We start from the raw sequence: 21,147 nt of genomic DNA, 5'->3' as shown, positions 1-21,147 counted from the left end.
TTAACTAAATTAGAAGAACAGGATGCATTTCAAAACAAATGGGAGAGCCAAGGAATCAATCCTAGAGCTATTAGAGTGTAGAAATTGATGCACCAATACTTAGTGGAAAAATGAAGTGGGAGAGCCAGGTTCAATCCTAGAACTACTGGAGGGCAGACCACCACACCAACCATCTAAGCTAGATAACTGGATATTAATTTATACATGATATATATATATATAGTAATAGTTAGAATAGCTGAGGGGCCCATAGGCCCCTAGGCACCAATGTGGCTTCGTCCCTAATAGGAGAAACTTATAATGTTGAGAAATACTACACAAATTTAAATTCACCGAAAATTAAATTTAGTCGTGGTAAATTTCACAAGTTAAAAGTTGGTATTTTCACAATATTTAAATGTCGTGATCAAACCATAATTGGCTAAAAGTTAGTGTATTTTTTAGCTGTTAGCCATTTGATTATTCGCCTCATAATCAACGAAATGAATTGCTATGTTATGCGCTAACTTTAACCATAGAAAAAAATCCAATTAATAATCATAAATAGGGGTCTTTGATATAGTAATATTGCTAATCAAGAGTTTAAAAGAAGAAGTTGTGGGTATCCTTTAATTATAAAACTTGTACAGTGTATTTCTATGAAACCCTTGTTGCAAGCAACAATTAATGTATTGAGCAAAAATATTATTTACACATCAACTTTAGCAGTTGCAATTTGCAAGTTGCAAGGTTGGTTTCATCTCTTCGATCAACATTGTAACAAGACTGTCAATCCTAATTTACACCAGAAAATTAGATCTCAGTGTGGCAACAATTTCGAGTTTTCGAGTTACACTACCACTTATTGCGACGTAAATAACGACTTCTATAGTGAAGTCCGAGCTCGGATCGTTGTTCTGCAACACGAAAAAAGAGGATTAGAGATACAAGTTTAATCATAAGTAAATATGAATTATAAGCTCCTAATTTAACTTCTGACTCTTTATTTATGAATGATAATGTTTATATATTTGATCGTGTTAAAAAATATAATACGGAAAATAATAATTTCCTTATTCCAACAGATCGAGTGTAAAATAAAACAAAAAAGAAGTGAAAATATGATAGAAAGAATATTGTTTACCATGAGAGGGATCATGGCTCTCTGAGATTTTAAGGTTTTCGAATCGCCCCATAGGGGGTGAGGTGGTATAGTCTTTAATTTTTAAGGAAAAAATTGGACACTTATAGACACATAACTTTTATTTCTTAAATTAAAATGGAATATATTCAACATTAACTTTAAGTTAAAATAATGATTTCTTTTAACAAAGGTACGAATGGCTTGCACTTAAAGTACAATATTTCTCTAAATAATTAACAAGGCAACCATTGTTGTAGAACAACACATGGTCTCTCTCTTTTCACTCTCCAGATACTGTATAATTATTGTAGTTTTTATTAGTATTAATTCTCGTTATAGTTTTTTAATTTCAGCTACCTATTAGCTATTTTATTCCATTAAATAAAAACTCAAAAAATAAGCACAGTAGGGCTTAGAGGATCATGAATTGTAAATTCGTAAACAATTAAGATACGAAAGTAAAAATAGTTATTCCCTTAGGGACAAAAGGTGATTCGCTCACCCCAGGCGCCCCCATAACCCGGCCCGACATCGCTATGGAGGGGTTCAAACACGGTACCTCAGCGGCCCATTAGGTGGGAGGAACTTATACTGGAAAAAAAAAAAAAAATAGTTATTCCCTCCCTCTCGTCTCGGAATATACACTACAAAAATTGTCTATATTAGTGGCAGTAATAATGGCGGAATAGTGCCAGATAATCCGCTAGAGTATTTAGTGGCGGAATACCCACCGAACAACGGCGGATTTTAATTTATCCACACTATCCGCCGCTACAAATTAAATTTTAAATAAGATATATAAATATTATATAAAATAAGAGCATCCACAATGGTAATAGGTTAGCCATAGACCAACCACAACTCATCCTGCCACATTATCAGCACTAACTAAAAACTCCTCCTGCCACATCATCAGGACAAGCAATTGGACAAGCATTAGGCTAGCCACAATAAACAAAATTATAAAAAACAAATAATTAACAATCACACAAAATACAGAATTAAATTTACGACACAGATACGGGAAAATTCAATAATAATATTAAAATTAAAAAAAATACATTAATCTAAAAAAAATTACATTAATATAAAAAAAATTACATTAATTTAAAAAAAAAAACCCTCTTCCACACACGAGCCCCCGCCTCACTCCTCATGGCCGTCGCCGTCGAGGAGTGAAAATGACGTGCAAATCGTGTATATACAGTGTTTCAAAAATTAAAAAAAGTGTTGGCTGATCGCTCGCCGATCGCCCGCCTACAATGGCGGCCAGCCGATTGACGAGCGCATCGGCCAGCGCTCGAGAATCGGCGTCCGCTCGCCGATTTTTTCACCGATTTAGCGCTAGTCGACTCCAATGGTTCGGCGAGCGAACCGACTAGCACTGGGAATCGGCTAGCCGGTCCGCTAGTCGCCATTGGAGATGCTCTAAATATTAGTTGCGGATTACGTTCTTAATTAAATTAGGGCACACTTAGATTTGGGAAAATCTGGTTTCTAGGCTAGTTTGCCTTTAAAATAGCGTAAATGTACCCATTTTGTTATCTATTCCATAAATGGGAAAAACGCCACCCTCATTGGCGTGTTTTTAAGTGAAAACGCCAACCGTATTGGCGTTTTACAATTAAGAACCGTATGTGGCATGTACGTTGAAAAACGCCGACGCGGTTGGCGTTTCCACCTTGAATTAAGACGTCTATGGAGTTGGCGTCTTCACCTTGAATTAAGACGCCAATCTTGATGGCGTGTTTTGAATTAAAACGCCAATCTTGATGGCGTGTTTCACAAAACGCCATCTCCGTCGGTGAGTCTATACAGAATGTTGCCTTCCACCGTGGAAAAAAATGGCCAAAAATTCTCCAAGTTATACACGCCAATGGGATTGGCGTGTTTCAACGTACATGCAATAAGTAAATACGTGTCTATGTGTGTGTGCGCTTGTGCCTGATATGTTTTCTCGAGTCTACTTAAGAAGGAATTACGAACCTATGCTTGTATGGGTGTGTGCACTCTTGTATAACATGTTTTCTCGTGCTTATATGTTTTCAATCTATCGAACAAGTATATACGCACCTGTGTGTGTGTTGTGCTCGTGCCTAATATGTTTTCACTCGGCCTAACAAGTAAATATGTGCCTATATATGTGTGCGTGTGTGTGTGCTCATGCCTAATATGAAGGGATTCGTCTTTATGTATGGCTCGATAAGGTATGCTGAAATAGTTTTCTTGTAGGCTGAGCTTAGAGCTAGTGTGTTTGAAGCGATCGAAGAGGAAGATAAAGTAATTGAGAAGGAAGATGGATTGCCTCTTGCACTATTGGGTAGCTGCAATGATCGTGCTAAGCAGCTGCATAACTCACCTTCAGGTAGTTTTTGTTGTGACTGTTGGATTTTTCTTTCTTCACGATTGATCTGTGGATTCTTGTGGTTTACAAATCTATAGGATAATAACTTCCATGTAATATGTTTTCATTTTCAGGGAGGCTTCTAACTGCTTTGAGAATTTTTGTGAAACACGCCAATCCCACTGGCGTGTATAACTTGGAGAATTTTTGGCCTTTTTTTCCACAACGGAAGGCAACATTCTGTATAGACTCGCCGACCGAATTGGCGTTTTTTGAAACACGCCAGTGGGATTGGCGTTTTTTGTTAAACACGCTAGTGGAATTGGCGTTTTTCAACGTACATGCAATACGACGACACATACGGTTCTTAATTGTAAAACGCCAATATGGTTGGCGTTTTCACCTAAAAACACGCCAACGAGGTGGCGTTTTTCCCATTTATGGAATAGATAACAAAATCGGTACATTTACGTTATTTTAAAGGCAAACTAGCCTAGAAACCCGATTTTCCCCTTAGATTTACGCTTTTCATTCAATTCACTTCACGCTGTGCGAATTCTCCCCGTCGTCGCCGTCGGTCCCCTCTCCAGCTCCGTTGCCGTCGCTTGCTTGGAACAATCATCCAGATGTAAACAAGTCATGATGCACTGTTGGTTTTTATTGGCTTCTAGCCTGATTCTACTCTCTTTCTCTTTGTATATTTATTATTTATAAGTTGCTTTGGTGTTCATGTTCAAATTAGCATTTGTTTTACTTGTTTGTAGTTTCTGGTACTTCAGGTTAATTCGATTTCTGTCCACCGATTGATTGGGGGTCGTGGTTTGTGAGCAGCGTAAAAGCAGTCACAAATCCATTAATGACTATGAACCTCAGGTTAATTCGATTTTTGTCCACCGATTCCAATAATTTTCTATTTCTTTGTATTGTTTCAACTATGAGTTGATTAAATTAGTCATTGATTGCTTGAACAATGCCCCAATTTGTCTTCCTTATTTCTTAAGGTTTGATGAGGTTTGATCTGATCTCAGTAGTCTGAGTTGACAAACAATTAGGCCTCTGTTTTCCTATATTTAGATGCTAATAAGACGATATATGTGTTGCTCGCGTTGAGTTGGCATTGTTTGTTTTATTATGTGGAATTCAATGTCTGGAATTTTCTCTAGTGGTGTGCTTGTTTCTGGCCCTTAATTAATCTTCGATGGAGGAATGTCAGTTCTGACTGTGTTGCTTGCAATGAGAGCTAGTTCGGCTAGTTCAGGAAAGCTAGAGCAGGAGCAAGATCAGAGGTAGTTTATACCTATTGGAGGAAAAACTGAGATTTTAGTTTTATACTTGAGGGTTACTTTTTTATGCTAGATTTGATTGGATGATTGCTTAGGTAGATATTAGGTGTTTGATTTGTTATTGAAATGAACATAGTTTTAAAAGACCTCATATTAAAGAAAGCAGTGTTAAATGAAGAACAGGAAGGCATTATAAGCCATCACCAGTGGGAAACTACTATGCATGTGTGGGTGTTTGTGTCCTGGTGAATTCATTTTTAAAAGAACAGTTAAAAACTCAAATACAGCTTGTTAGGAACTTTACAGACAAAATTGGTTCATTGTAACAGTTTAAAATTGCTAACCAGTTTGTCAGAAACACACTTCTATTTTGACAGCAGTCAACTTAATATTCTTTTACTGAAATTTCCATATTTTACAGTAAAACACCTGCTAATTAAATTGTTGAGTATTTGGTTTAAAATATAGTTGGACTCGAATCATTCTTCTCACCTACTTAAATAAATAAAAAAGTGTTTTCATCATCAATTATGAACACACGTAGCCTCACCCTTAGTTTAAATTATCACAAAATTGGATTCCACCACTAATAGTGTAAGCACACAACTAGATTTTAATCTTCTCTTCACCCAAAGATTCCTTAATTATAAATATTTTTATTTTTATAATTCATCTTGAAATTTAATTTCAATAGGATGATATAATAGTGGAGCCGAATAATAATAGCATAGTAGCATACTCAAACTTGTACAGCTCAATTTTGAATCAGTTTTTTGATATAACTCACAGATAATCAATTCTGCAATTCTCTAGGAATGCTTCAAACATTTCTATGTTTTTTGTAATTACTTTATAATTTGTGTTTTGTTTACGTCAGTGTTGTTAATTCGGCGCTCGGGTCGCCCGGGTCGAGACCAGCACCGCCCCAACATGGGTGGGTTGATCGAGATGCATGGGTCGCGCTGGGTCGGCGGGGTCGAGCGTTTCGGGTGGGTCGCCCTAACGGCTAATACATGCTTCACAATTAACATTTTAAGGTAATTCCCCAATCTTTTCTTACGTAAATCTTTTCCTTTTTGCTGTTGAATTTTTTACTAAATTAAACATTAATATAAAAGTAAATTTACCTAAAAATCTGCAAATCTTTGATATCTCACACGGATCATTCTCAATCTCAATTCAATTCAATTCAATAATCTCTCTATATATGCACGCACACATCAAAATTTTCAAACTCAAACCCTACTTTCTACTCTTCATAATTCAGCCTCCTCTGCATTCCTAAACACACAAACAATTCAACGATCGTGTTTGCTGCCACTCTTTATATATTCCTTTGTTTAATCAAGGTATTGTTCTAACTTTCATCTTCTTTTTGAATTGTGTGCAGGAGTTAATTTTAAATTTAGGTCGGACCCTACAAATGATTGCAACTTGTACCACTTTATCTACCTATAGGTTATGTATTGAAACTTGAGTCTAGATGAGGAGTTAATTTTAATTTTTTTTATGTAACTTTATTTTTCCTACTTTTTGTATAGAACTATAGATCATGTGATATTTTATTGAATTGTAGATCCATGTATATTGCATAATTAAATTGAATTGTAGATCCATGTATATTGTATAATTAATAACAACCGAAAATTATTTGAACATCATTGATCATGTAATATTTTTATTGAATTATGGAATATAGATTCATCATGACTATCGTCTGTTGTACTTGTAGAATTTCTTAAAGCCTAAATCGTCTGTTGTACAATGTAGTTTGCTAGTTGTTTTTCTTTGGTCAAAATGAGAGTTTTAGTTTCTAAGACATAGTAACATATGTTTGTGACGGTGAATATCTGCATTCTTCAACACCATTGATCATGTCCCATCCACTCCCAAATATTTTTTTAGTAGTAAATGCATGCTTTCTTATCCATACATCATAACATGTATATATTTTTTTATCACAGTCAATATAAGATGCTTAAGATCCTGCAAGAAAATACGCAACTCCAAATCCAAAGACTAGATATTTATTTACGGGTAATTTTTGCTCAAAGAATATAACATCAGGGGTTCAAAGGGTCAAGGAACACTTGGTCGGTGGTTTTAAAAATGTCACGGCATGCCCTAAATATCCATCACATGTGAGAGATGAGATTATAGAGTTCATGAAGAAAAAAGAGGATGCTAAACTGGATCAAGATCTTCCGTCAGCATCACAAGGTAGGCAAGATTTTGAAGATTTAACCTTTGGAGATGACGAAGAGGATGATGTTTGTAATACAACAATTAAATCGAAGAAGCCGAGGAAGAAAGGTGCTTTGGATGTATATTACGACCGCGTTCCAGCAAAATGAGTCCAAGTACAAAAATTGAGCAAGGGAAAACAACAGACGATAAATGATGTTCAGGGAAAAGAGTTACGTGACAGGGCTTGCACTAAATTGGCTAAATGGTTTTATGAAGCCGGAATACCATTTAATGCTGCTAAGCACGAAAGCTTTAAGATTGCCATTGAATCTGTTGGACAGTATGGTCCCGGTATGAAGCCACCGAGTTATCATGAACTGAGAGTGCCTTTGCTGAAGAAAGAAGTTGAGAGTGTGAGTGCTCTCGTAAAAGAGCATAGAGATGATTGGGCTACTTATGGATGTTCAATTATATCTGATGGGTGGCGTGATTCTATTTCTCATAAAGAAATTATCAACTTCTTAGTGAATTCGCCAAAAGGTTCAATTTTCATCAAGTCTGTCGATGTGTCTGACATTGTAAAAGATGCAAACGCTCTGGTAGCAATGTTCGAAGAGATGATTGATTATGTTGGAGAGAAGAATGTGATCCAAATCGTGACGGATAATGCCTCCAATTACAAGAAAGCTGGAATGACGCTGCAAGTAAGGATACCCTCACTGTTTTGGTCTCCATGTGCAGCACATTGCATCGATTTGATGCTTGAAGATATTGGTAAAATACCGCTTATCAATGGTGTGATCAAAAAGTCAATAGCTTTGACCGGTTATATTTACAGTAAGATGGGCGTGCTGAACATGATGAGAAGATATACGAATAAGAGAGAGTTACTTAGGCCGGCAGCCACTAGATTTGCTACTTCCTTCATCACTTTGAGGTCCATCCATAACCAGCGGCAGAATCTCAGAAAAATGTTCACCAGTGATGAATGGACTACTAGTCAGTGGTACAAAGAGGCATCCGGAAAACAGGCAACTACTACTGTGTTGAATGATGCTTATTGGAGACATATTGTCCATGCACTCAAATTGGGTTCTCCTCTTATTGAGGTGTTGAGAATGGTTGATGCTGAGCGCAAGCCCGCGATGGGTTATATTTCTGAGGCTATGGATCGTTGTAAAGAGACCATTTCAAGTCATTCAAAGGAAACGAAGACAAGTATAAGAGAGCATTTGATGTAACTGACTCTAGATGGAATGATCAATTGCACAAACCATTGCATGCTGCAGGTCATTACTTGAATCCGACAGTCTTTTATAAAGATGTGAAAGGTATTTTAGCTTGTTCAGAGGTTATCGAAGGCTTGCACGAGTGTGTTCTAAAACTGGTTCCCGACATAAATATGCAAGATCAGATCATGAAAAAGGAAACGGCTTTGTATCGGGACGTTGTTTCCTGTTTCGGAAATCCTTTAGCTATTCGACATAGAAATCAAATGGCACCAGGTAAATATTATCATATTTTTCATTAAACTATTTATTTGATTGATATTCTCTATCTTGTTTTCTTCAGCTGAATGGTGGAAACATTATGGGTCTAAGGCACCAAATTTGCAAAACTTTGCAATTCGAGTCTTGAGCCTAACTTGTAGTGCTACTGGCTGTGAGAGGAATTGGAGTACTTTTCAACATGTAAGACTTGAAATTTGTGTTTATATTTGTGAGAAGCTAATATGTGTTATTTTTACCTTTTCATTTACAGATTCATAGCAAAAAGAAGAATCGTTTGGCACAAGAACGATTAAACAACTTAGTGTTTGTGAAGTACAACAGAGATCTTGAGCGAAGATTCAACATACAAAACGTCACTGATCCTATACTCCTAAGTGACATTGACGATAGTAATGAATGGTTAATGGGTAGGATGGAGGGGGAGGATGAGGATGAGGATGCGGGGGTGATGATTTTGTCTTCCAAAATGAGTCGCTCAGATGGAGAGATGTTGGTAAAGCTTCTGGTGTGTTGGAGCCATCTCACAATACTAGAGGCAACACAAATACTCGAGATCATGCCTCAAGCTCCAAGTCTGTTCGTATTCTTGTGTATGAAGATGAAGAGAATGAAGATATAAACTTGGTTGGAGCAGAATTTGATGAAGGAGAAGATTACTATCATCTAAGTGAAGATGATATATAACTTTCTTTTGACATTTTCAGACAATGGTTTCAATTATTTATTTTGTGTTATACTTATGACTTATGAATTGTTTTGATATTTTGATCATTTCTATTTTCCACTTTATCTCTATTCACATGAATTACGTCTACATTTATATTATTTGATATATTATAAACATTAGAGTAATATATTTATTTGATTTAATATTAAAAGGCAAAAAAATTATCCTAGATTAGTGGGTCTCTCGACCCAGTCGACTCGTCGACCCGCGACCCGAATTTTCACCTTATCGACCTGGTGCGACCCTCGACCCTAACAACACTGGTTTACGTGAAGGGTGATACTACATCATTAAGTTGACAAAAAGTAGAATTATGCATAATGATGGTTTGGCGAATTTTTGATGGTGATGAATGTAGGAAAATGCAGATCACGACACAGAGATTTACGTGGTTCGATTTACTGAGGTAAATCTACGTGGCGCCCACAGATGGCGCCAGTGATGGTTTGGCGAATTTTTGATGGTGATGAATGCAGGAAAATGCAGATCACGACACAGAGATTTACGTGGTTCGATTTACTGAGGTAAATCTACGTCCACGGGAAGAAAAGAGGGCAGAGTTGTATTGCTTGATCTGTTTTCTACAGCTTACAATACAGACTTGCTATTTTACATTTGATCTCTAGAGAACTTAACCCTTTTCTATCGGATCTAAGTTCTATTTATACATTGAACTAAGATCGTGGCTTGCATCACCACTAATGATGGTTGTGGATGTCGTGGAGGTCATGGAGATCCTGCATGGGTCCACTACCTCTTTGTTTGGTCCGCTTATCCCGCATGAGATCCTGCATGATTTGACACCACTAAATAGATCGTGTAGTGGTCATGAGATCCTGCATGGGTCCACTATCTCCCAGTTCGGTCGAATACTGAGACCGAACTGCTGAACTATTGCCGAGCAGCTTTTGCCGATCTGAGAGTAGAACTGATTGGTCGGCTTTTACCGAGCTGTAGGCTGGGGCCGAACTCTTTGGTAATGCCGAACTGATACTCTTCCTTGGGCTTTGGGCTGATGGGCCGTCACTGCTATTGGGCTTGTTTAGTCCGTACTCCATCACTACCCCCCCCCCGAAAAACGAAGTGAATCACTTCGGCGAAGCGAGTCACTTCGGCATTCTGGATAAAGGTACGGGGGAGGCTGACGTCAGGGGACGTGCCTTGCGCGTGACTGCATTAAATGCGACAGTAAAATCCGGCCGTTGAATCCTGAAAAGGTGGGATTCGAAACGGTGCGATGATTTTAAAATCTTCTCCGAATCTGATAAATACACCCTTTCTTCATCCTTTGAATACTTTTTGCTGTTGCTTCTTCTGCACTCTGTCTCTTTTGCGTAAAAAATTTCCTTCCGCTTTCAAGAATTTCTTCAGAATTTCTTCAGATTTTGCAAAGAGTAAGAACCATGTCTTCTTCTTCTTCTGAGTTAGGTAGCGGTAGGAAAGGGGGCAAGGGGTCTTCTAGCCGGAAAGAGTCCGGGGAGAAGACTGTAGAATACTTTCACAGCGTCTTGAGTAAGGACACCGTGATATCTCTACACGAAAAATATCTTCTTCCCGGGGGGAAGGCGGTGGTTCCCGACGATGATCATAGGGCTAACGACCCGCCGGAGGGTTATGCCACCGTTTACGAAGCCTGCTTAGAATGCGGGCTTCGTTTCCCTCTTCCCCCACCTTTTGTAGAGCTTCTTGATTTTTTTCAACTCCCTTTAGGTCAGGTGACTCCGAATTCTTGGAGGCACTTGTCGGCTTTTGCTGCCGAACTCCGTAGGCTAGATAAGGATCTGTCTCTGCGGGCAATCCTTAATTTTTTCCAGTTTAAAAGGAAGGGATCTTGGTTTTACTTGATCCCCTTACAGCCTTTTAGGGCCTTCTGCAAAACCAAGTGGCCGAAATGGCAAAACCGTTTCTTTTTTTATAATAGGACTTCGGCTCCGGGCTTTCCTTGGAGAGGGCCGAAGTCCGTGATTCCCCATCCTCGGTTAGAACCGTTGGCCGAGCTCGAGGGCGAGCTCAATAAGATTCCTATGATTAGGAAACAATACTCGGAAACTGAGCTCGTCAAGGGCGACCTCGTGTTCAATATCTCGTCTTCGGACGAAGAGACTGAGGGTGAGGATTTCTTTTTTATGCCTTACTGCTTTAGCGGCGAAAACTAACCTTGTTTCCTTGTTTTTCGGTAGTGAACATATTGAATAAGCTGAGCCGCAAATCTTCGGAGTCCAAGGAGCCGGAGAGGCCGAAAATCACCAGCTCGGCGTCTGATGCCGAGAGGACTCCGAAGAGGCAAAAAAACCTCTTCGGATCCGAAGAAGCCGGAGTCGACTTCGGCAAAGGGGAAGGGGAAGGCCCAGAAGCCCCCGAGAGCGCCAGAGAAAGACGTGGTCTTGGCGCCTCCTTCGGAACATATCTGTGAGCCGTTTTTATGGCCCACGGACTTCGCCGAGGTGAATTCTCTTCTTGATTTTCTGGCCTTGCTTTTTTCCTGTATTTTTTGTGGCCCCTTTGTTGACTTTTTTCTTTATCCATTTTCAGAGGAACGATATGCTCTCCAAGCTCGTCGCCGTCGAACTCTCCAAAGCGTCCAATGACTATGCTGAGATGCAGAGGAAGTTGGCGGCTGCTTGTCATCGGGCCGAACAGGCTGAGGCTAACTTTGAGAAGGCCAGAGCTGCTAGGATTTCGGCCCAGGATGAAGCTCAGTTTGCCAAAAACCAGCTCGTCATCCAGCGAGAGCAGACGAAACGGAGGGATGCTGCTGCCGTGGTTGCCCAAGGGGAGGTTCTCCGTGCTTTCGCGGAGAAACTCTTTCTGAGCAACCAATTTTCAGCCTTTGTCGGTGATCTGCTGAAACTGATGACAGATAATGTCGAGCAGGGGCCCGAAGTCGTCCTGCCGCTGTACGGCCGAGAGATAGCAGCTCGGCTTCAGAGTCTGCCGGTGCTTGAGGAGCTTGCTTCGTCCTCGGTCCTGCTTTCTGCAGACCAAGTTCGTAGTTGCCGAGCTGACCGCGATGAGAACATGGAGGCTATCTTTGCCTCCATAGGGTCAGTTTCACCCGCTCCAATTTTCCATGGAGAGGGTGAGACCGAGCAGCATGAGCGGCAGACCGGCGATGAGCAGGCCGAGCAGGAGGCGCAGCAGATCGGCTACGGTGGCGCCGAGCAGGCTGGGGAGAGCAGGGAGGCCGAGGCTGAAGCTGAAGCAGACGAGGAGAAGGAAGCTGAACCTCACCAAGAAGGCGGAGACGAAGCTAGCGGAGTATGATTTCGTCTTCCTTCTCTTAGTTTAGTTTCTTCCTTCTTGTAAAACGGCCTTGAAGCCCTTGTGTAGAAAAAATTTTTTCTTATGAATGAAAAAATTCTTCTTTCTGCTCTTGTGTCTTCGTATAGCCTTTCGTACTCTCTTACTCCTGTTGTGGTTTACTACCTGCTCGGTAAGCTGAAATGCCGAACTGACGTAGCTGCTTTGTATTCTTAACTCTCAAGGAGGTGGAGGTACTTCACTGGAAGCGGCTGTACTCTTCGGCTTTAGACGAAGCTGAGAAAAGAGCTATAGCTGACCAGATGAAGAATGACGAACTCTTGGCTCGTTCAATCAAGCTGGAGGCCGATAATAAGGACTTAGAGTCCGAAAAGAAGGATCTGGAGGCCGAGCTGAACACTGCCGTCGCTGAGAGGACTGCGTATGAGGATTTCATCTGCAGGCGTGGGGGAATGACCATCTCTGAAGTTCAAGAACGAGTTGACGAACTGTGGGAGGAATATCATGTACTCCGGAGGAACAATGCGCTGGAGAGCTCGGCTTGCCAACAAGTCGTGAAATCATTGCGGCGCTGGGCTTCTCGGTACGACATAGTTCTTTCCCGGCGTCCCTCAATTGAGAGATTCCTCAGGCATTTCCCGCCAACAGATGCTAGTACTCCAGCTCAAACCTCTGATTCACTTGCTCAAAACCGTACTCCAAGTCAGCAACGAACTCAGGGACAACCAGAGACGTCAAGTCGAGGACGGACTGAAGTTCGCAGAGGAGCTGTGGTTATGAGTGAGCAAGATCGGCAAATGCTTCGTGAAGAGACTCTTCGCCGCCGAGGTGCTAGGGCTTCTCGGGCTCAGGGAAGAGGCGGTAGGTCGATTAGAGCATCTCGTCGACCTGCTTATTCTTCAGCTGCCGAGAACGCCCGAACTCGGCTTCACGAGGATTTTGTGAATAGATGGCTCAACTTTAGCAACCCTGGACAGTAGGATAGTCCTTTGTAATAGCGTAACGCCATCTCGTAGGGTAGCGGAGTTGTGTGCCGAACAAGATTTGAAAAATGAAATTTTGTTTTCGCTTCTAACACTGTGTATTTACAGCTTAGCGAAAAAATTTCATCGTACTTGTCCTCGGTCTTATGAAGTAAACTTCTTTGACCGGACTCGTCTTTGGTCTGATGAAATAAACATCTTTGACCGGACTCGTCTTTGGTCTGATGAAATAAACATCTTTGACCGGACTCGTCTTTGGTCTGATGAAATAAACATCTTTGACCGGACTCGTCTTTGGTCTGATGAAATAAACATCTTTGACCGGACTCGTCTTTGGTCTGATGAAATAAACATCTTTGACCGGACTCGTCTTTGGTCTGATGAAATAAACATCTTTGACCGGACTCGTCTTTGGTCTGATGAAATAAACATCTTTGACCGGACTCGTCTTGTGTCCTAATTTGGCGAGTTTTATCGCTCGGATCGGACTTTCCGTTGTCCTAATTTGGGGATCGGACTTTCCCTTGTCCTAATTCGGCGAGTTTTATCGCGTGGATCGGACTTTCCCTTGTCCTAATTCAGGCAAGTTTTATCGCGTGAATCGGACTTTTGTTGCAGTTCGTTTCAGACGAAGTGCTTGATTCTTAAGCTGAATTGTGGTCTTGTATCCTCTTTAGAAGCTTGGACTTCACAATCGTTGGCTTATTGCAGTTCGTTTCAGACGAACTGCTTGTTTAAGCTGAATTGTGGTCTTGTATCCTCTTTAGAAGCTTTGACTCACAATCGTTGGCTTGTATATGTTCTAAGAAGGGGATCAGCCTTCGAAGAACAAGATACCTCAGTAACATTTGTAAGAGACGACACGCACAGAGACAGACAAAACACACAGACAAAACGCACAGAGACAAACAAAGACCAAGCAAACCAAAGAAAGCACATTGACCGAACAGGACTCAAGACTGACTGACCGGACTGTCTCTTACAAATGGAACTTTTTGAGGTTGGAAACGTACCATGTTCGGGGTACTTGTGCTCCTGACACGTGAGTCAATTTGTAAGACCCTTTGCCGAGGACTTCTGACACCCGATATGGACCTTCCCATGTGGGTTCGAGTTCGCCCAGCTTTTCTGCTCGGCTTACTTCGTTGTTTCTCAAGACGAGATCTCCCACTTGAAATTGCAGCTTTTTCACCCTTTGGTTATAATACCGGGCTACTTGCTCCTTGTACTTGGCTGCTTTTATGCAGGCCAATTCTCTTCTTTCTTCGGCAAGATCTAGTTCGGCTCTCAGTCCGTCACCATTCATTTCTGAGGAGAAATTGAGTTCGGGGACTGGGTATGCCGATCTCAACCGGAATCACTGCTTCAGTGCCGTACACCATCGAGTTCGGCTCTGGTGTGACTTCGGTCATTTCGCCTGCCTCTGACTCCGGCTGCTGTGATTGCTATGCTTGATGGTGCCGAACTGATTGCTCGGCACTTTTAAGCGCAATCTGCGAACACACTTGCTCTTTTTCGATCACCTCGGATGACCGCTATCCCTCCTTTGGTGGGGAAGGTGTTCGGCGAGGAAGCCTCTGATCGCTATGATCGGGCTTCTTTTTGTCTTCTCTAGATGAGCTGTCTAAAGACCGTTTTCGACGGTCTGCCTCATCGGCACGAGAAAACTTGTCCGCAATGTCCCACATCTCTTGAGCTGTTTGCGGACTGCATTCCACGAGCTTTCTGTAGAGAGCTCCGGGCAGGATTCCATTTTGGAATGCCGAAATGACAAGTAGATCGTTGAGATCATCTACTTGTAGGCATTCCTTGTGGAATCTCGTCATGAAGTCGTTGATCTTTTCGTCGCGACCTTGACGTATAGAAAGCAGCTGAGCCGAAGTGATCCGGGCTTCCGCTTTCTGAAAGAACCTCCTGTGGAAAGCCTCCGTACATGGCGAACCCAACATCTCTTCGGTATGGAGGAGATGGAGATCTCCTGTGATTCCGGTACCGAGGAGGAACAGGAACATGTCGGGGTTGAGGATTCTTCTTCCTGGAAGACACGGCACTACTGCGGTAGTGACTTTCATGTCTGGATGAGGAAGGAGAACCCACCGTTTTCGTCTTCGGCTGTTGGCTCTTTTGCAGGAAGGCTAAGAACTCATCCTGCTTCTCAGCCAAGAACAGCTTGACAGCCTCATTCAAATCAGGCTGCTGGGAAGACTCGGTGTGTGGACCTTTTGAGCGGCTTGTTCCTTCATCGTGAAAACTGGAAGTAGATGTCTCCCGAGGCTGTTTTCCGGACCTGCGGGCTGGACTAGCTTCCTCATGGTTTTCACGAACGGTATTACGGGTAGTGTGTGATCTGGTATGCATTTTTTTGGGGTGGAAAAAGGGTCAAAAATTCGTTTTATCACAAATTTGGTTCTCTGTTTCCCACAGACGGCGCCAGTGATGGTTTGGCGAATTTTTGATGGTGATGAATGCAGGAAAATGCAGATCACGACACAGAGATTTACGTGGTTCGATTTACTGAGGTAAATCTACGTGGCGCCCACAGATGGCGCCAGTGATGGTTTGGCGAATTTTTGATGGTGATGAATGCAGGAAAATGCAGATCACGACACAGAGATTTACGTGGTTCGATTTACTGAGGTAAATCTACGTCCACGGGAAGAAAAGAGGGCAGAGTTGTATTGCTTGATCTGTTTTCTACAGCTTACAATACAGACTTGCTATTTTACATTTGATCTCTAGAGAACTTAACCCTTTTCTATCGGATCTAAGTTCTATTTATACATTGAACTAAGATCGTGGCTTGCATCACCACTAATGATGGTTGTGGATGTCGTGGAGGTCATGGAGATCCTGCATGGGTCCACTACCTCTTTGTTTGGTCCGCTTATCCCGCATGAGATCCTGCATGATTTGACACCACTAAATAGATCGTGTAGTGGTCATGAGATCCTGCATGGGTCCACTATCTCCCAGTTCGGTCGAATACTGAGACCGAACTGCTGAACTATTGCCGAGCAGCTTTTGCCGATCTGAGAGTAGAACTGATTGGTCGGCTTTTACCGAGCTATAGGCTGGGGCCGAACTCTTTGGTAATGCCGAACTGATACTCTTCCTTGGGCTTTGGGCTGATGGGCCGTCACTGCTATTGGGCTTGTTTAGTCCGTACTCCATCACATAACTTTCTCGAACCTGTCATTCATGAACTTCTCTGAATTAACATGTATTACTCTCTTAAAATATAACTAAGTTTCTGTCTCTGTTGTATTAAATCTTGTTACCTCCCTTCTGGATATGTAAGCACACTTGCTAGTGTTCCTTTGCCATTCTTCTACATAGTAGGCCACAATTTAGTAAAGATGAACCGGGTGCTCTGCCTAGATTTGTACTCATTTTTGCTTCGGTATTTAGGATATATTTGCTTTGCTTTTGTTTATCTTGTTGATGGAATTTTGATCCTTCCAAATTCAATGAATAGGTAGTTGGTGCTAAGTGGTTAGAGAGGTGTTTGGGGGCATCTTCTTGAAGAAACATCTGGTAAGAAACATCTGGTAAGAAACATCTGGTATAAATTAGAAGTCACAAAATATATTTGATTCAATGTCTAATTAGTATGCACATCTGGTATGGTAAACGAGTACATGTTATAAATTAGAAGTCACACAATATATTTGATTCAATATTTGATCCAAAATATGGTCAGGTATAAGACGATGTTAGCATTATTTTACTATTGAATAAGCATTACTTGAATTAATCCCACTTGATTTGAATCCATAATTTTTCTGTCAATTAGTTAGATGTCTTTCAATGGAAAAGAAAATGCCAGTGATGCTAGTTCTAGAATTATTGCAAAGCATATACATAGTTTATATATGTATATATTTGGAGAGTTTAGGTTAATTATCCTTTAGTATCATTGGAAACACTAGTTTTAATGCTAATGTATGTGTGTGGCTTCAGGAGGTGGCTCAAAGATGAACATATAAATTTAATCCAAGATTTGGAAAGGAAAGCGACGAAGTTCATGAGACTAGGATGGAACAAGATATTTGTAGATGATAAATTTGCCAACAACGGTCCCACCAGATATGAGACTGAGAAGGAATATGAATCGCTATTTTGTTATTAACTAAGTTTTAGAATTTTCAGATTGAGAAGCTACATGAATCAATATTTTGTTATTAACTAAGTTTTAGCATTTGCATTGATGCTCAATATTATTAAACATTGGTGTTATGAGTAATTAATGAGTATTCGTGTATCTATTGTTATTTTTACTATGAAAAAAGTATTGATTTGTTGAAAAAATTATCGTATTAGGGTGGATAAATAATAAAATAAATATAATCAAATCTGTATATAAAATTACAGTGGCAGATGCATTCCGCCACTAAATAGCATTATATGTTAGTGGCGGAACAGTGGCGGAATTTCAGTAGTGGAACATTAGTGGCAGAATAGTGGCGGAATTTCAGTGGCGGAAACAAGTTCCGCCACTAATAATGGCGCCCCAAATCCGCCACTATTTTAAATTTTTACTGGCGGAATTTCTCCGATGGACTATATTCCGTGGCTAATCCGCCACAAATTCTGTGGCGGAAAAGTTTCCGCCGCTGGTATTTAGCGGCGATTATATTGCCGCGGTTTTGTTCCGCCACTAACTCCTTTAGTGGCGGATATTTCCGCCACTAAATAGCGATTTTCTTGTAGTGATAGGAGTCCATAATTGACACAATTTAATAAATGTTAGACAAATGGTGGAAAAATTTAGTGAAATATAAATCTCACTTTTTTTTATATTAATTTTATAATAAAATGTGAATTGAATGAGTTAAGTTTGATACCTATTTCTATTTATAGTATAACTATAAAAGGAGACTTTTAGTGAGACGAACCAAAACAACAAAGATTTTAATTGTGCAACTATAGAAAAGATAAACTAGTCTGTAGATTTTATGGAACACTTGTTATTATTGACCAATATAATTCATTTTGGGCTAAGCCCAAAAATTCTTCTATCCTGAATTCTTTAACCTCGAGCCAGCCCAAAAACGTCACTAGGTTTTGCACCCCACTACACACGTGATACTCAATGAAAAGTTAAACAACAAACCATTTCCCAAATCTTTTTCAAATTATGAAAAAATAATTAATTTTACCAAAAAAATATCTTAAATAATTAAACAAAATCTATTCAAACAATTATCACATGTATCATACTCAAAACTTGAATTAAAACATTCTATTTATTAATTGAAACCAAAAACATGCTTTTCTACAAAGAGGATTTAATAACTTCTTGTTTCTTTAAAGAATCGAAGATTGCTTTCAATTTTCCACGTGGTGATCTTCAATACTAGACCACAAATATTCTGACTGGTTCCCGAACTATACTTCAATATCAGGGTGGACTGATCTTATCAAAATATATAGGACTTGAATAAAAATGACATAACGCCCACAGAAAGTAGGAGAAGAAATCGACGCCTACTCAGAGAGAGGGGGGGATGATAATTATGAGTGGTTGTGTACTATGTCTTTCTTTTATTCTCCTATTTATATTTGAAATTATTCTCTTTTACGTTTCGCTTTCCTTCATCTTCTTTTTATCGTTGTGGCTTCCTCGAGTTGGATCGTCAAGATGATCAAGCTAGTCAGGGGCATGCAGAAATCCAAACTCATCTATCAGATCTAAATGTCCTAACACATTTCATCCATAATTCTCCTTCGCAATCAAACGAAACATAAATGAAAGACTCAGATACATTAGATAAAACAACGAAAAACATTTGAGCTAAGACATACATCGAGAATAAGAAATCAAACAGATCGGAGAGATTATGCATAACAACAGTAAATTCCAACGAGGATATGAGATCATAATACTGAAATTACTAAATCTGAAAGTCTTGAGTAGCAACAATAACATAGACCGAAAGCAACTAAGAAAATAGGAAATTATTTCATCGCTCCTTCTCGGAGCGGAATAGCCAAAATGACCTTCAAGACTAAACTAAAACAGAAACCAAGCATGTATGCAGTGGAATTAGGAGTGCGGAGTGTCGGGAGCTCCCATTTCAGCTCTGGAAGAGAGCTGAAAACTAATGAGCGTCGTCCGTTGTAAGCTGCCTCCTTCCTCCTTCTCTATTTCCATTTATAGGAAGGCGTGAGGTCTTGATCCTTAGGGCATTTGTTCTATGAAAAGTCTGCTTTACCCTTTTCCCTTGGCCATCTTTCTTATGTGACGCATTAGTCTTCTAATCAGGTGCTCCCACTGCATGCCATTTGATCCAACTTGATCCATTTGCGCAGCGAATTTAACTTCTTCTCCTGATCCATACGTCCGCCCAGTTGATCAACCCAGTTTCTGAAAATGGCGGACTTTCATACACACCTGGCTCAAAATTAGACGTTAGTTCACAGAATTTGATGTAGTTTAATGATAAAACACATGCATGAAACGAGCTTCATCAAACTGCTCACACTTAACCCATACTTGTTCTCAAGTATGAAAGATAAGAAAAAGAAAAGATGCAAGTATCAAAGCATGGTTCTTATTTAAAACAACATAAAACAAACGCAAATATGTGAAAGACCTAGAAAGTAAAGAAAAACATAAGTAAACTGAAACAAATGGTCATGTAAAGGAAAAGACAGAACTGGTTTATATTGTTTGACAAACGTCCCCACAAGCTTAAGATCAATCTAATTGTCCACAGTCTCAAATTCATTTCCCTCATCTCTTCTACCTAATTATGTCTGTCCGTTTGTGACGACTTCTATCTTTCCAACTGTTGGATTCGCTCAGTCACTCAATCTTCATAAGAATTGTTAGGACCATTCACTCATTTATTCTGCCATGCCGTTGATGCTGCGAGAATCTCCAACTTAGGCCAGTTCCTTAAGGTCTTTGATTAGGTTGTAATGGGGCTGAAAGGGTGTTATTTGAGCTTGGGTAAGAGTCCTAGGGGGTTCTAAGTTCATAATGGATAATAACTCAATTTCTGGGAACATGTGAACTTAGAGAAAAACCGAGACAACCTCCCAGTTTATTCTGACTATTTCCCATATATTCTTTTCCCCTTTTTCCTTAGCCATTCTACACCCTAGCATCTCTTCTTTTTTCTTTCTTTCCATGATCATGTTCTATGATTCCTGCCCTTTTGTTTTAATTTTTTTTATTTCGAAGGTTTCTCATTTTTTTGTGGGGGTCAAGTGTAAAGAACCATCCCCTCAAAGCTTATTTTTTCTTTTTTCCCTTTTTTCTGGGCACGTATTTTCTTTCTCTCTTATTTTCATCTGATCAGCCTATCTGTTCTACCCCAATTTGGTGAGTTGTCTCAGCCTTGTCCCCTCTGTTCACATGTGGGTAAAACTTGGTTTTCAAAAGAAGGGTTAAGTGTCTAGGCTTCAAGAGTGTAGTCTAGGGGTTGCCCATACAATAAGGCTGGTTATTTCCTAATGCCTTTAGTCCTTACTGCCTTCTGTCATATTCTTCATAGCATCAATGGCAGCCACTCTATTCTTCTAACAGTAGAAAGTGTTCTACTCTAAGCTTTTAACTCACATTTCAGAGGGCTTCACGAAAGATTTAGATTAAAGCACTTCTATCGTACTCACTTCATCCAAACAAATTTTTGTTTATTAAAGAAGGGAATCTTACAAATCAACATGCATACTTTCTTCAATCATTCTTACTAAGGGAATCTTGCCTTTATTATTTAAACC

General features: G+C 40.1%; 2 long non-coding RNA genes across 5 annotated transcripts; both read left to right on the top strand.

Moving 5' to 3' along the window:
• The first annotated feature begins 3,996 nt into the window (after positions 1-3,996).
• On the top strand, positions 3,997-17,643 carry LOC121776455. Of its 4 annotated transcripts, none has more exons than XR_006045292.1 (4): positions 3,997-4,116; positions 4,247-4,340; positions 16,895-16,953; positions 17,380-17,643. It is a non-coding gene; the product is annotated as an uncharacterized LOC121776455 (long non-coding RNA). The 4 variants fall into 4 exon arrangements; XR_006045294.1 differs by having other exon boundaries at positions 4,010-4,095; XR_006045293.1 differs by having other exon boundaries at positions 4,010-4,116; positions 4,232-4,340.
• LOC121776456 lies at positions 8,314-8,713 on the top strand. Its single transcript, XR_006045296.1, has 3 exons — positions 8,314-8,442; positions 8,510-8,628; positions 8,699-8,713. It is a non-coding gene; the product is annotated as an uncharacterized LOC121776456 (long non-coding RNA).
• Positions 17,644-21,147: the final 3,504 nt, after the last annotated feature.

This window comes from Salvia splendens, chromosome 18 (assembly GCF_004379255.2).
Source record: "Salvia splendens isolate huo1 chromosome 18, SspV2, whole genome shotgun sequence".
Taxonomy (NCBI): Eukaryota; Viridiplantae; Streptophyta; class Magnoliopsida; order Lamiales; family Lamiaceae; genus Salvia; species Salvia splendens.
The sequence above is the reverse complement of the archived record's forward strand: the minus strand, read 5'-3'. Positions and strand labels throughout refer to the sequence as shown.